Raw genomic sequence first — 16,999 nt, 5'->3', positions numbered from 1 at the left:
AATAAAATACAAAGTGAAATAAGTCCAATGTGATAATATAGTAAGAACCATAATCTTCTTCAGGACAAAGAGTATCAACTGTCCTTGTCTTGTAAAGTGCTGTCAAGCAGGGGATGATCTCAGTGATGTCCCAATAATCCTTAATGCATACCATCAACCACTGAAAAGGAACGAGAAGCTCTCATCCCTGTAATACCGATCACTGCAACTACTGCTCAGAGTACATCTTACCTATGAACCACAGCAGCTGCACTTTTAGCAGCAGCCTGCATGCTGCAGCTTGATGGCTTAATCCAGCAATGTGGTGAAACACTGAAGGAAACCATTCATGCAAAAACTGTGTGTAGTTATTGTAATTCAGTCGGGACATACGGGTTAGACTCTGTGAAAAAAAAGTGCCTTGAATGGCTCTTGAGTAACCTGTTGACCCACCAGAGTGTTGAACTGTTCAAAGAACTCAGCATACACCTCATGAAACAGCTGTTGAGCTCTTCTAACCTGTTTGTAAAGCAAGTGGAAACAGGGGCATATACTGTTCTCAAAAAGTGCATGTTCCTTCAGCTAGTGCCTTCTTGGAATGGGTCTTTGAAACAACTCTTAACCAAAGCTGATGCCTGGTTTGCCAGGAGTAGGGAAGATTTTGAGGATGACATTGCACTCCTGGAATCAGAACAGAAGAATGCGTTCCTGTCAGTGTTCACACACTTGAGGTTACAGCCCATCATCAGTGACTAGGCATCAGCCAGAATTACTGAGAGAGACTCTCTGATACCCTCAGAATGGCTGTCCTCTGCTTACAAACAGCAGTGGTTTGCCATGCTCAGAGCAGAACAAGACAATGATATTGGGCCTCAAGAAGTAAATAAAGAGGAACTAGAAGGAAAGAGCATGAGGTATTGTTGAAAACTTGCAAAGGATGGTGATTACTGCTGGCTGTGTATTGGGTTCAACTTTGGCTTTGACTTTATTGTTACTTACATAAATCATTACACCGTTTTCAACAGAATGTGCTGAATCAGCCATACAGTGGGTCAGTCAGTCTGCAGCCTCAGAGCAACGTTACAGCTAGTCTCTTTTGATAGCAGCCAGTCAATGAGTGGTGTTCCCCAGGGCTCAGTACTGGGGTCAGTTCTGTTTTATATCTTTATCAATGATCTGGACAAGGGGATCAAATGCACCCTCAGTAAGTTTGCAGATGACACCAAACTTAGTGGCAGTGTTGATCTGCTTGAGGGTAGGGAGGCTATGCAGAGGGATGTGGACAGGTTGGATTGATGGGCCAGGACCCATTGCATGAGTTTCAATAAGGTCAAATGCTGGGTTCTGCACTTTGGCCTCAACAACTCCCAGTAGCACTACAGGCTTGGGGAGGAGTGGCTGTAGAGAAGCTCAGCAGAGAGGGACCCGGGGGTGTTGACTGATAGCAGGCTGAACAAAATCAGCAGAGTGCCCAGGTGGTCCTGGCCTGTATCAATAATAGCATGGCCAGTAGGACTAGGGAAGCCATCCTTCCCCTGTACTGGGCACTGGAGAGGCTGCACCTCGAGTACCACGTTCAGTTTTGGGCCCCTCACTCCAAGAAGCACATGGAGGTGCTGGACCGTGTCCAGAGAAGGGCAACAAAGCTGGTGAAGGGGCTGGAGAACAAGTCGTACGAGGAGTGGCTGAGGAAACTGTGATTGTTTAGCCTGGAAAAAAGAAGGCTGAGGGGAGACCTTATCACTGTCTACAACTGCCTGAAAGGAGGGTGTAGAGAGGTGGATGTCAGTCTCTTCTCCCAAGTAACAAGTGACAGGACAAGAAGAAATGGTCTCAAGTTGTGCCAAGGAAAGTTTAGATTGGTTATTAGGAAAAACTTCTTTACTGAAACAGTTCTTGGGCATTGGAATCGGTTGCCTATGGCAGTGGTGGAGTCCCTATCCCATGACTTGAAGTCATGTAGACATAGAGCTGAGGCACATGGTTTAGTCAGGGACTTGTCTGTGTGAGGTTAATGATTGGACTCAATGATCTTAAAGGTCTTTTCCAACCTAGGCAATTCTGTGATTCTGTGGTTTGTGTCCACAGAGAGGGAAATAATTAGGAGTGCTTTAATATCTCATCCTACTTTACAAATCAGTTAAAAAAGTGGACTCACAGCTTGTTGCAATTAGCTTGTGTGGACACATGACGTTTCCATAACAATACCAATACTCTGCCACAATATATTGTCCTCAAGACAAAAAAATTCAAGTGTGACATACAAATATCTGCACCAGTTATATACAGAGAGAGCCTGTTCTCCTTTCTTCCCCAGCACTATATTGAATTTTGCTATCTTGCATTAACACTGATATAAATAAGAGAAGACACAGAACTCAAATATCCAGCATGTATGAAAGTCTTCAATTACTCTTCCACACTCTTGATCAAGTGTGATCTTCAAGCTGGAGAGAAAAAAATAACCTGTTGCACAGACCTTAGCTGGTTATTCCTCACAACATCCCTGAGGTATGAAGAAAAATATCCCCTTTTCTAGCAAGGCAGAGAGCACAGATAACATTTCTCAAGGCAGTAAGTGGAGAACTGAAAAAGCTGAAGCTCGGGAGTTCTTGGCTCCTAATTCTTTGCTTCAGAAACCAAGGTGCTGAACTCCCAGACTCTCAGGTCATTATTCTTTTTATAGCCACATATTAGACAATTATGGCTTCTGTGCATATGCCAGCAAAGCACAGTTCTATGGCAGAAGCAGCCTACATCTGATGCTGCCCTCAGACACTTCTGTACTTTATAAATGTCAATAAATGTTTGCTGTAATTAATTAATCAGTCCTACAACTAATGTAGCATAGGTAATTGCAATAGATCAACATTTCATTTATAGATTTCTTTAAGAGTTCCCCAGCTATTTGAATATATTTTTTTCCTCTGGATAAGTTAATAGTAACTCCCTTCCCTTCTATAATAGTTTTTAGACTCCTCCCCTACAAATAGCATCCATTCTGTGCACTCTCTATGAGAGCTTTGAGTGATGATGAACAAGACACCTTCAGGGATCACATCCATCCCCTCAGAATAGCTCTTCACCCATTCCTAGCCCTCAAGGCAAAGACAGGCACCTTTTGCTCTGTACAGCACCATAAGGGTCACAATTGTCACTGAAGTGTCTTTATGGATTGTGGAAGAGGCCTCTGAGCTGCTCTATCCAAAACCCAAACTGTTTCATGCTGAGCTAAAATAGAGTTAACTTTAGTTATACAGAGACTTTTAATCTGCAAAACCTCTGTGAGCAGAACTGCAGTCCACCTCCACAGCAACAGACATGGCCAAACTTTGAGGAAGCAACTTGTTTGGAATGAGTGAGTAACAGAGGGAATACACCTAAATAGAGAAAACAGGTGAAAACTAAAGCAAAGTAAAAACTAACTTGTTCTAATCCTAGGCTAAGATATTCTGGAGCACTTCAATCAATGTAGTTTCAAGTACTGCACGGCAATTACCTATCAACCAATCACTTGTATAAGTTTCATCATGAAATCAACACTAGCCTTTGTACAACATGTTTCTTTCCCGTGGGCTCAGCATTAGGTCTTGCCTGCACATTCAGGCTATACAACATCCTACCACCCATTAGCATCCAGGAATTTGAATCATGTAACTTAGTATTATGGGAGTATTTTTGTACCAGCATAAAGGTGGTTACAAAGGTATTTTGTTTATTCCTGTGTGGGAAGAAGGATAACCCATGTATCTGAAGAGTAAGAGCAGTTCACATGGGACAACTGTGCAGCTACCAGTTGTCTGCATGGGGATGGAGACTTTTAAAAATCTTCCTTCTTCATACTAGCCCCATTCTAGTTTGTATGCTTTAAATAGAAGGGGTCAGAGATGGACTTTGGGAGTGTAGGCTTCTTAATGCCAACGGACACACACCGTGGAAACAGCAGATACATTCAAGGCTAAGGACCCAGTCATTACCACCAGTATAAACAGTTTTGTCACAGACTCATTAAAAGGTTCAGGAAAAAGGAAGTCCATATCCTTGAAGTCTTTCTACAGCTGTGTACATTTGCTATAGACCACTCCTGAAAAAAAAACCCACACCTTTACAGGAGAATGGACATGGTAAGTGCTGTAGTTCCAGAGCAATGGAGTGACTTGTAAGTTTAATGACATCAGGAAAAGCTGAGGCAATCATAAGTTTTGCATGATCATTTTCTGAATCTGTGCAAAAGATGTAGTAGTTGGCATACAAGGCATATTTTTGACAATGTTCATTAACATTTTAGTATAACATTATTCAAAATATAGAGAATAAATTCACCCTTCCATTAAAATTGGTAATGTTATGAAGCAAAATACAGTTTAGGCTGATAGTCACAGCCCGAGTTTAACTGTCTGGAAACTACTTATAAAGCCCTTAAAAAAAAAAAGAAAAGAAAAGGAAAAAAAAAGAAGTGAAATTGCAAAACAGTCATCGATTTCTCTTCACTGAGCTCCCATTTGGAAACAAGCCTTCTGGCAAGTTAAGCCCAGTCTGTATTTCACGTTTAAATCTGCCTCATCGGTATTAGTTTTGGTGAAACCTAGCAAAAAGGAGGAGAAAAACACAACCATTGGCATACAGATATAGCAGTACAACCCACCATCTACTTCCACCTCTGTCAACTGTGTGCCACTAATGACTAGTGACACTGTATTTATTTAAACTGATATTTTTGCAGTACTTCAGAGATAAGCACTCCCACAACTAAATTTTCTCATGCAGGAATACAAGGTATATGTGGTGCTAGTATCCAGTCTCTAAACTTCATTTATTTTGAGTTGGGTTATTGATTTAAGAATGCAAGCAGATTAAACTTAGACAGCTGAACCTGTACTTGCCCCTGCTAACTAGCATGGTCTTCTCGGATGGCTTCCAATGCCAGCAGAAAGGATAGCTGAACTCAGGTGAAGCAGCTTCTTAATTATACAGCATAGAGCATGGCACAGGAATGTAACTCAAAAATAGGCTGGGGCTTGGTTGATGCACTGGCACATATATAGTCATAGTTTGTGTACAGTGAGGCCACGCTTGCCATGAACAGCAATAGGAGAGATGATAGCTGCAGATGGGCAACGGCTTCAGCCGTCACCTTCTAATCCACTTGCATTCACACATCAATACACTGAATGATATAGAGGCAACAAAACGGATTATATTCAATATATGAGTGAATTGCCACTGCAGTATTAAAACAAGCATGCAAAGGAATTTTAAACTGATGATTCCCCTTCTCTGCCCAACAGCCAAGTTCATTCTACTTTTCCTCCCCACCCACCAGGAGACAGGATGCTGTCAGTCACTGCTGGGACTGTGCAGAAGTAGTCAATTGAGTTTTGGAACATGCAAATTAGCAGGAGATATATAATCAAATGTGTATGTATATAATACACATACTGTACCTACAGGATATGTATACATTTGATTTAATTGTTTCATGATGATATAATTCAATACTTCTAATTTTACTTATTTTTAAAAATTTGCCTTTTTCCATTCACATTCACTTGATTTGTTTGAAGATGATACAGTTTAATACTTCTAATTTTATCTTTTTTTTTCTAAACTTGCCTTTTTCCATCCACATTCATTTTTGCGTGAGGACACACACATATTCTATTGGTTTAATTCCATATACTTGTAAAAATCAATTAGTGAAATTATAAGATATCCAGCAGACCAAAAATAAATAGGAAACTAGATGAGGAAAGAAGGTGCAAATGGGAACAATATAGAGAAGACTTTGAAGAGTAGCAATAGTTAACATTTGGTTGAACGCTGACTGCAGGTCTACACAAGTACCCAGAGAAAAAGCTCTCCACTGAAGATGTAAGCCTCTTTAAATATCTCCTCTTCCCAGCCCTATTTAAATAGGTGCTCCAGGTTGAAGGTCAAAAATAACTCATGTGGTCTTACTTGTTCAGGATGAAAAACAGTTCCACGGATAATCTGGCTCCTAGCTGATTAATGTGTCCCACTGAAACATCACATACTGCACTCCTTCTGCCTCCTTATCCCATCTTTCTCAGTTAATGGTACTGAACATGAAAGAATGATATATAATGGCCTTTCCAAGCATTAAAGTCTCTTTCTTTTAAAGGTATAGAGTTGTATTTCCTGTACCAGTTAGATTTCCATGTTATCCTTCCTCCAGCCACTATATATCATAATTTATGAGAACAGCCACCAAGGCAAGCTTAGTTCATGAAGAATATATTTACTGCATCAAATGCTCATGAAACACTTTCAGTAGATGGAAACTGTTCATTGATTTTTCAAAGTTTTGTGTGAACTGGGATAATAAATAGATATAATAGGTATAAGTGTAGAGGAGCTGGAGAAACTCCCTCAGTGCACCAGCGTTCCTGGACTAGTTCCAGAAATATTTCGACATTTCTGACTGCAAGTGCCTATGTGCCTCACTTAATTTGGGCCTATTTCTGCCTCACCCAGGAACGGTTCCATTGAGGCAAAAGCAAAAACTGAGGATGGAGATAGCACTATTAAAATCTGTATTCTGCAAATAATGACAAAAGGCAATTACAGGAGGAGATTATTGTTTTTCTGCTGCTGTAGATTTTGGTGCCATCAAAACCTCAAGTGTTTTACATTTGAACGAGCATATTACATTAAATGTAATGTCTGCACATCTGATGCTAACAGCTGCCGCTTGTGTGTACCACTATCTGCTTCAGAAAGCGTCTGATCCTCATGAGTGCTGAAGTGCCATAATGCCAGAGGTGGCGAGAGCCCAGCACCACTCAGAACTGGACCCACATACAACTGTTTGCTCTAAATAAAATGTGGTTAAATAAGCAGAAAAATGCTAGTGTAACAAAAGGGACAGTTTGTGCTTGGAAAATAAGGAGTAATCAAGTCTGAAATGCAGAAAGCCCCTTGAGTCCACTGCTTTAAATCCCAGTAGAGTCAGTCAATTTAGTAACACTGTGTCCTAAGAGCACAGTATTTGGTAAGGGCTGAATGTGCTTAATGAAGACTATTTTACAGTACACAGCTGAAGAGTTGCTACTTTCTTACTGCACCTCCTAAGGAACACATTCTCAATATTATTTCACTTACAGGAAGAACAGTTTATCTTGGAAGCTTCAAAACACTTTGCTAACATAGAACCTCCTAGGTGTACTAGGAGGAGTTTGCCTGCACAGTCCTGTATGCTGCCTCTGAACTGGTAAGTGGACACATGGCCACAGGGACTCCCTGCAATTCAATCTTGTTGACTCTCTGATTTCCAACCCCAATCTACCCTTTTACGCTACACGAGCAGCCCTATGCTTATTTGACTATGTTTCTTTATAGCAAGCACTTATTTCAAGGACTGATTCTGAATGATGCAGAGTCCTAATAACTTCTAATGACCTTATCACATACACAAAGGCAAGTTATTGTTAAAAAATGTAAAAACAACATAAAAAAGACAACCAGTGTTAGCATATTTGTTAAAATAATAAAACTTGCTCATCCCTTTTTAACTCCTAATTACTTGAAACTGCAGATAAAAGCAAACCACAATTCCAACATCAGCTTTTATACAAAAAATTGTTCCTTATGTGACTTTTGCAGTGGGGGTGACTGAACAGGAAAAACCACAAATCCATTTAAAAATGGACTCAATCCTGCAACAGCCTGTTTCCTCACAGGAAAATATATTTCCAGAAAATAAAACTGTCTTATTTTGTACTCACTGGTTTGAGCCTGGACAGTCAATTTCTTTTTAAACATATACTTGTCAATTGCTATTCAACCATCTAATGTTTCTTTGGCAAACGTTCTTCCTAAAATCCATGTTATCTTTTAAGATAATTTTGTAAAACTGAGCTTTTACATTAAGGGAGAAAAAAAAAAAATAGGGGAGGGATGGGAAATGTATACCCAGACAGACTTATCCTGATTGTTTTTATAATGAAATACATCTGCAAAAGTATCATTCTCAATCTGTTCTCTCATGGTCTCATCAACAGGAAAAGCCAATATAAGACCAAACAGATTAGCTGTCAAGGTGATCTGTATGCTAGGCTACAGCAGATCTGATTTAAGCATGCAAGATAAACCAATGTTTTGTCTTCACAGCACAGTAAAATCAAGGGCTAATTGTTTAGTTTTTATATTATGCCAGTATACACAATGAAGACTGTTGACTCTAAACCATGTTTTCTTTGACATTTTGTTGTTGCAAATGTCCTTTAGGATATGTTTTTCCAAATTAAGTAAGCAGGCTGTGAAAATGGGACTGTATAGCCAAATGTGTCTCAAAGAAAGCCACAAAGGCTATAAAGTTCTCCTCTCCAAAAAGGGGTAGTTTGCATGGGGAGAGACAGTTATATATAAAGGTACAGCCATCCCTTAAAATCTCCCTTGTAATGAACCTAGAGAGATGTTCGTTTTAGTTCAGTCTTTCACTGTATCCCCTGAAAAAAAGCTGCTAGAAAAGGGTCAAACTCCTCATTTTCCACCCATTAGTTCTGTTTCAAACTAGCAAACATATGATTGAAAATTACTGCTTTTACTGTAGTGATACAGTGTCACTAAAGTTCCTGTCACCAGTATAAACAAGAGGTCTCATTCAGTGAACATAAATAATCAGAAGAACAACTGTTGCTCTTGCAAGGAAGCCTGATACAGGCCCTTGAAATGTGGAAAAAAGACCAAGGATGCTGTTTTTGAACAAACATCTATCACAATGCTCAAATCTCTATTTTCTGAACTCCAAAACAAAGCGAAGGAGCTGTGGATGTTCACTGTATATGAAAATCAGGCCATCAAGGGTCTGATATTATTCAACAGTGACCCAGTTGTGCTGTCACGGATTTCAATAGAAGTTTTGGTAAGGATTTCAGTGAGAGGAAGACTGCGTCACTGTGGCCTGGAAATATTCTTTAGAGGAGGGGAAAAAAAAAAGAAGAAAGAAATGAAGAGCTAGTGTTCTTCCATGCCCCAGCTTTAATAAACAAATCACTGTGGTTCATGTTTTCCATATGCACCACTGTAGAGATTTCAAGCACTTCTGCAACTACCAACCAGTAAGTAACGCTGACCCCTGCCCCCTGCACATCCCTTGTCATATGTACATGCTTTCCAAGCAAGCACTGCTTTGCAAGCATATATAGAATCATAGAATGGTTTGGATTGGAAGGGACCTTAAAGACCATCCAGTTCCAAACCCCCTGCCATAACCAGGGACCCCTTCCACTAGACCAGGTTGCTCAAAGCCTCATCCAGCCTGGCCTTGAACACTTCCAGGGAGGGGGCATCCACAACTTCCTTGGGCAACCTGTTCCAGTGTCTGACCACCCTCTCAGTGAAAAACTTCTTCCTAATATCTAATCTAAACCTCCCCTCTTTCAGCTTAAACTCATTTCCCCTTGTTTTGTTATTAACTGCCCTTATGAAAAGTCCTTCCCCAGCTTTCTTTCTCCTGTCTTCTGACAACCTAAGTCCTTTCCTGTAGTTTTAGTCTATTTAAATGCTTCCTAAACATGGCACCTTCAAAATCAATCGTGAAGTTAATCCCCAAATTAAATATACAAGAACAAAACAAAGTGACTGACTGCAACAGATACAAACCTATGAGGTTTTTGTGTTTTATTTTTATGTCTTAATTCTGGATGCTAGTTGTTTGACAGGCCAGTCAGGCAAAGAAAAAGAAGTCCTCACATTATCGAAGTTTGAAAAAATTTATCATTTTTTCCTAAATCGCCATCAGAAGCAGAATGAATAATTTCTTTTACACAGTGAATTTCTGAATATGGAAGGTTGCTTACACTGTAAATTAAAAAATAATGACTTTCATAAAATGTTACAATAAAACAAATAATGGAGCAAAGTGATTTTGTAGCAGTTCCCTGCACTTCATAGCTGCAGGTCACTCATCCTTACCTGAACATATTTTCTCAGATAAACAAATGTATTTTCAGAAGTGAACCACTCTGTACATAAAATATTTAAAAGTCCACAAGAAAAACATACACTAGCATTGTTAGTTATCAGAAATGCTGCCTTATGAACAGAGCAAATGAATGAAATTCCACAGGTTCACTGCTCAGGAAGTTTGCTGCCAATAGTATGCTCAAAGCCTTAATAACAACTTCTTTCACATAATAACTCCTCTGCTATCTTTCAGTTTTGTGCCCTAGTCCTGCCATGAAACTCTGCCAAGAGAAGAAGCATTCCCCTTCACTACCAAATGTTGCCCACTTATTTTTACAGCACACTGTCATACCCACTGTCCTCATGAAAGGAGGGCTAATCTGCCCCCAAAGACTTCACAACACAGAAGAAAAAATTTCAACATGTGCATGTAGAAGGCCATGAAGAAACTATATGTTATCAACCACACATATGCAATCACTTACAATCTAGTGTGCTATATTTTTCCATTAATAAGCCAGTTTTGTGTTAGAATTGAGACTTAAAAATGAATGTGAAGGTCAAAAGGCAGTGGCTTTCTGGATTAATACAGAGCTTAAGCTGCATTCGTACAAGGCAGTGGGAGATAAAAATCAAATATATCAACAGTAGAGAATTTAATTGACTGGCACTAGTCATCCAGAGTGGACATGTGTAGTCACCCCTGTTGAGAAGATTCACAACCCTACCTAAAGATAGCATGGAAACTAGCAATAGAGAGTTAGGTAAACCAATTTATACAGTGGAAAAATAAATATTAATCCACCTCTCAGATAAGAATCAGCTTCCCTCTTCAAAGCAACATAAAAGTTCCCTTTCCACATTGTCCTTTTACTCTTTAGTCATTTCTCCATCTCTTCTGTTTTTCCTGGCTCTAACACTTCCAATATAATCATACTAGATTAGCCCTAAATTATCTTATTTTCATTGTAAATCCCACAGGTAATCTATCCAGTCCTCACCTATAAGGAACAAACTTACTGCATCTACAAGTCTTCATGTGATGAGTATTTGTGGAGAGTATTTGTTCTGACACTAGACTAACTATATTTGTTTGTAAAATGACTTACTGTGAAGTCACAGCCAGTGCTTTTCTTGATATCATCCACTGTCAGTCCTTCCCAGATTTCCACAAGTGTCAATCCCTTCTTCTTGTCCACATCAAATACAGCCTGCCAGATTCAAATAGCACACAATTAATTTTTTATTATAAAAACAGAAAATGAGGATGTAAGTGGTAATATTGTACAAAATGGTATGCTGAAGCTTTCCATCAGTAACAAAAGGTGCCATTATCAATTGGTTTCACTTTTCCAACTGACACATAAAGATTTTTGCTACATTTGTTCATATCTGAAAGAACCTAAAATATGAGACGTGTTAGTTTTGTGCAAAAGACATGCAACTGTTCTTCACTGCATGGAATGAGGACCATGCCTCCGTCTCCAATCTGTTGAGAGCTGGGAGACCCAAAGGAAAGGGCTGAGACATTCTTTACTGCAAGACAATGCTCACCAAGAGATCATGAAGGAAAACAGGAAAAGACAATGTTTCCCACATTCTTCTATTTCGTTTTAAGGCCAGTAGAGAGGTACAGAATGGTTGATCACTTTCATCACATTATAAACTTCTCCCACACCTACTGCAGTCCCAATGCAAATTTTGCTATTTTCAGAAACTAGCAATGAAAGACAAGATTTCTTGTTGTATTTTTAATCAAAAACCTGGGAGGAAGTGGCTGAAGGAGCAAAGACTGTTCTTTCTGATGTCTTCATAAGATATGCTTGCCACTTCCAAGGTGCAAAAACGCATCAAATAAACACCTGTAAAATCATGTGCATTTTGATGGTGCCTACCAGAAGGAGAGACACACAGGTTGCAAGCTAGTTGCCAGGGAAACCAAAAGGTATGTAGCAATTTTCCTTGTTGGAAAAAAGAAGGCAGTAGCAAAAAACTGGTAAAGGTTGAACTTGAAATGAAAGTGAAGTCTTAAGCTCATCACAGATGTGTACTAAAGTTTAGCTGTTCTTTGGGCACATGAGACTGATTTATGGGACTGAAAAACAATAGCTCCTCTCGGTCTTAAAAGAGAAGCTGGGCATAACTAGGAAGCTCATGTGGAAACAAACTTTGCAACACTATCTAAGTACTGCTGTACATTTGTGTAACCTCCTTATAAAGCAACCAGATCTGACAAGTGGTGAATCTCAAGAGAAATTTCTACTTGCTTATTTTCTCCCAGTCCTTGTTCACTCCCATTTTTTTGAAGCTGACATTTGTACGTGGTCAGTTAGTAGAAGACTGGAAAAACTTCCACATTTTTATTTATTTTCCTTATGGAAGAAAAAAAGTTGAAATTACAGTAGCAATATACCACTGGGAGAAAGCAAATGCTACATCAGCACCTTTGATGCATTCTAGTTAGTATGATAGATGGCTCACAGAGGGACTACTCTAAGCTCTTAAAAATGTAAACACTGATAATAAAAGGAATATGATTACAGCAAAAACCTTAAGTCACTTATCCTTGACCGAAAAGATCCACTAATGTACTTTGAGCAGCAGCAATATCAGATGCTTACATGTACCTACACTGGAAAGTAAAGTGCTTCACAAATGGAATCAAGTAAGGACAAAAGAATTAAAGCCCTGGACAGCTATAGGTTGTGTTTCTCTGAAAGTCTGTAGCATACACCAAGGCAGATGCCAACTGTCTGACATATACGTGCTACACAGTTGTTGCTCTGCTGGACAAAAAAAAGAGCTGTGATTACAGCTGTATTTGAGGATTTGCATCTCACATGGCAAATTTTCAGGTTTGGGAAAAATAAGGAGGTACACACTTTGCATATTTCTCATGCATGGCATCTTTGTTCTGAAGGTGTCTCAGAGTACAGTCCTGTATGCTAGATGTCCAAGGTGAAAGCTTTAAAAGCAAAAATATGAGCCCCCAGACCTCTAGAACTGAACTCCAAGGGAATCTTTGCCCTTCGTTGGCAACAGATACTAAATATATTTTCATTTTTACTAAGCTTTACAACTTAGTATTACTGAGTGTCCCTCCATAGGGACAGAGGAGGAAAGTATTGACAAGGATTCAAGAAAAGTACTTTACCTTCTCTGTAATGATGCGGTTTACACATTGTTTTCCAGTAAGTGGTAAACTGCACTTTTCCAGGATTTTATGGACATTCCCCTGTGTTTAACAACATACAGACAAATATTAATTTTCAAAAACAACACAACTTACCCAGAATTCAAATATGCAGATGAAAATCACAGCTGTAGCCATTCAGTGTTATTGAAACATTCACTGTACTCAGAACACTCTTTGAATTCGCTCCTATGGCAGATTACATTCCCAGCAATTTGTGACAGTTATTACTTAAATCCCACGTATAGGAAGATGACTAATAAGAATCACACTGAGTGGGCTCCTGAGTTTTGAAGTTCTGCATACTTCTGCTCAATAATTTGTCTTTCCTACTGCAATGTGAGGATAAGAGATACATGGGACCTCACTAATGACAAATCAGGGGAAGATATTGTGGGTAAGACATTTCTGTGTCTTACACTTTATCACAAATAGTATGTCCAGAATCAGCCATACACACAGGTGCTTCAAATCCCCAGGGCTCAAGTGCACAGTAATGCTCCGAAAATAGTAAATCCAGTTTCTTCACCCACATCTATTTCCCATTCCCTCCATCTCTCCAGGAAAGCCCAAAAGAAGACTAAGAGATGAGTGCAACATGCTCACCTCCAAGTGCTACACAGAAGTTTCATTATCTCTGCTTTAGACAGAACAAATCAGCACACAAATACAGTCGAAAATAACATATATATATAAAAAATATTATTTACTTTAAAACACTTTATTTTCTGGAGCATGAGATCCCAGCTACTTAAAATCCTGGGAAAAATATAACCTAATGAGAAGACATAGCTTCTGACATGAAGCTGGGCAAGGGGCAAGTAAGGTTTGGGTGGTGAGTTTTTTTTTTTTTTTTCTTTCTCTTCTTTTCATTTCCTTCTTTTTTTTTTCTTTTTTTTTTTTTAAACAGGAGTTCACAGATGACTTTGGATCCTGCTAAATAAATGTAGGCTGCAAGAGCTTTGAATAAATAGAAAAGAGATGGATCGCTACATTTTTAGTCAGTATTTGTGGGCATTTTACAGAGGTAGCATTAAGTGCACGTTTATCTCATTATCACATTCTTTTATTTTTTCTCTAATTATCAATTTTCAGTTATGCATTTCAAAACTCTCAGAGTATTACATGTCTCGTTTAACCATCTGAACGCAATACTTTTTAAATTTACAATCACCAGTTTGTCTTAAGGCTTAATATAAACTCAGGAACCGTCTCTCAACCAGTCTGACTCCTGAGTGATAACAAAATGAGCAATGCACGTTCTTTTGAATTTACCTTTCTCTGTGAAGAACTATTTCTTCATTCTGATTATACTGGCAAGATCCACATCTGGTATCAAGGCAACTACTCTGATGAAACTCATTCACTCTTAATGAAAACAATGGCTTGCGACAGTGTTATTTTCAACTGATCTACTAATATCTTGCCCATCTCATGGGCCTTCCCACACATTTTGCGTAAGAGCCAAGATCAGTCTATGCTATTTGTAGTATCTTTGGTAACATATCAGGTGTAGTTCTCAGACATATGAAATGAAGCGTCTCTTCCTGGTACCCAATTGAGATTGAAATGCATGGACGTGCAGAGGTGACAGCTTGAATGGCTCCTGTGACCCTGAGAACTGACACATTCCAGTTTCTTAACACCTGAGCTGAGGATTATGGTATTACCAGTTAGCAGTAAAGGCAACTTTTGGAAGACATCCATCAGGGCACTATCAGTATAGGAATCCTAATGGAACTGTATTGATTTTTACCATCTGAATTTATACAGGATTTGTTCAGATAAAGTATAAGACTGCTGTGTAGATACATAAAACCTTAAGGTGTTACAGTCTGTTTTAAGTAAAAAATTCTGTTGTTGAAGAACAAAAATGTCCTTAATCTTCCACAACACGTTATTATCAAAACTATTCACAATGATAGAAAGGAGTTTTCAATTCAGTGCTCCATGATGCAGTCACATCCAAATCAAGTGCTTAAAACTAGCTTCCATTCTATTTTTCTGAATGGTGTAGACAACTCATTTCACAACATGGAACAATTACCAGTCATTACTTTGCTATGTTTGCAAAACACATCAATGATGGTATGGGGCTAGGAACTTTACTTTTATTACTCTTAGGCAGTGTTTAGCAGATTAGGCACAGATGCACAGTAACTGCTTAGAGATTAAACAACTTTACATTCCATTTTGTTTCTTCATGGTTATAAACAAAAAAGTATTTTAGCAAAAAATACACTAAGAAATACCATAATTAATTAGACTTAATTAAGGTCTTATTTGTTAAGTGTCTCACAGTGGCCTAAGCATATGGAGCAAAAATTGAGCCACTCTTCCACAGATTACCTCCTGGTTCCTGATGTGCTGTGATGTATAGATTTCCTGACCTAGAGACTGCTTCTGGGCAATGCCATTTAATTGTCACTGATTAACTTAACTTCATAGAACAGTTCAGTACTGTTCATATAGACTTAATTCTTTGAGCTCCTGAATCACCCTGACAATCACAACTGGCTCTGAAAAATGTTTCTTGTTGTTTTAAACCTGCTGGTTGCTAATTTAAGTTGGCTACCCCTACTTCTTTCCTAAGGCAGTGACTAGCCATTCTGCATCCATCTTCTCCATGCCCTTATTATTTTGTGTATTTCTATGTTACCCTTCCTCAATAGTGTTTCTTATGCTGAAGGGTCTTCAACAAAACTCATTTCATGTTCTGTCATCTTTATTCTGCACCTTTTGGTTTTCATTACATGTAAAAATTTTAGTAATTAAAATGTAAATAATTTTGGGCAGAGCATCTTTAGTTTTATTTGTAATATAGTGCATATCAGTTTAAAAAGAGGAAAATTCTTTGAGTAGTTATTTGAGTGTTAAGACAGATACTTATTTCACCCTTGTAATTTAAGTGTAAATTTTATTTTGCCTGCACTGCAAGGACTCAGCTTATTGTTATGTTTAAAAACTGCAACACGTTTACTGAAAGGAGAATGCACTTTCAAACTCTTAGAAAACCTATTTTCATGTTTAACAAGCCATTACTATTATATACCTATAAAAAAAACCAACCTTGAAAAGGATTAAAAGATCCTTCCCGAGATCACAAATCAGACAGAACTGACTGCAAGACCTACCTATTGAAGCAAGTTTTGAGCATGTCAACTGAAGGTACTGAGTATATCCCATGCCTTTCACTATTATTTCCATCCATCAAATCTTGACTGCTATTGATTTACAGGAGACTTTGGCATCCAATTATAGATTTATTATTATTTATTTGGAGAATAAGATAACAAAAATGTCCCTATACTGAAAAGTCAGCAGACACAACAGACTGTCGCAGTACACGCAGACATTTCTTTCACTTAGTAGCACACTGGGCTTTGAGCAGGATGAAACGTGGCTCCTCTGATGCACTAAGCTTGTGAGAAAATATTTGGTGTAAAGAATTAAAAAGTTGTGAACATAAAACTGGCTCTGTAAGAAGTAGCTACCCCAGTAAAAAGCTTATGACTTTCAGAACTGATCTCATGGGTTCTATATTTGCTTATGAATTAAGAAAACAAAACAAAACAAAACGAAACCAACCAAACACACACAAAACAGGAGCACCTGAAAACTAACAGCAGCTTTTGATTTCTAAATCACAGATTTCCATATTTCATCACCTTCACTTTTAAGCAAACAAGTATGCAGAATGAAAACACAGGAACAGGCTACCCAAGGAAGTTGTGGATGCTGTTCCCTGGAAGAGTTTAAGGCCAGGCTCGATGCGGCTTTGTGCAGCCTGGTCTAGTGGAAGGTGTCCCTGCTGATGGCAGGGGGGTTGGAACTAGATGATCTTTAAGGTTCTTTTCAACCCAAACCATTCTGTGATTCTAAGACTCAAAAAAAGTCTAG

The 16,999-nt window shown here is 38.7% G+C and overlaps 1 pseudogene; it reads left to right on the top strand.

The window, feature by feature from the left end:
- The first annotated feature begins 244 nt into the window (after positions 1–244).
- Positions 245–1,079, top strand: LOC104525704 (germ cell-less protein-like 1 pseudogene; annotated as a pseudogene).
- Positions 1,080–16,999: the final 15,920 nt, after the last annotated feature.

Source organism: Antrostomus carolinensis, unplaced genomic scaffold (assembly GCF_000700745.2).
Source record: "Antrostomus carolinensis isolate BGI_N321 unplaced genomic scaffold, ASM70074v2 scaffold13925, whole genome shotgun sequence".
Taxonomy (NCBI): domain Eukaryota; kingdom Metazoa; phylum Chordata; class Aves; order Caprimulgiformes; family Caprimulgidae; genus Antrostomus; species Antrostomus carolinensis.
This window is presented reverse-complemented; position numbering and strand designations above follow the sequence as displayed.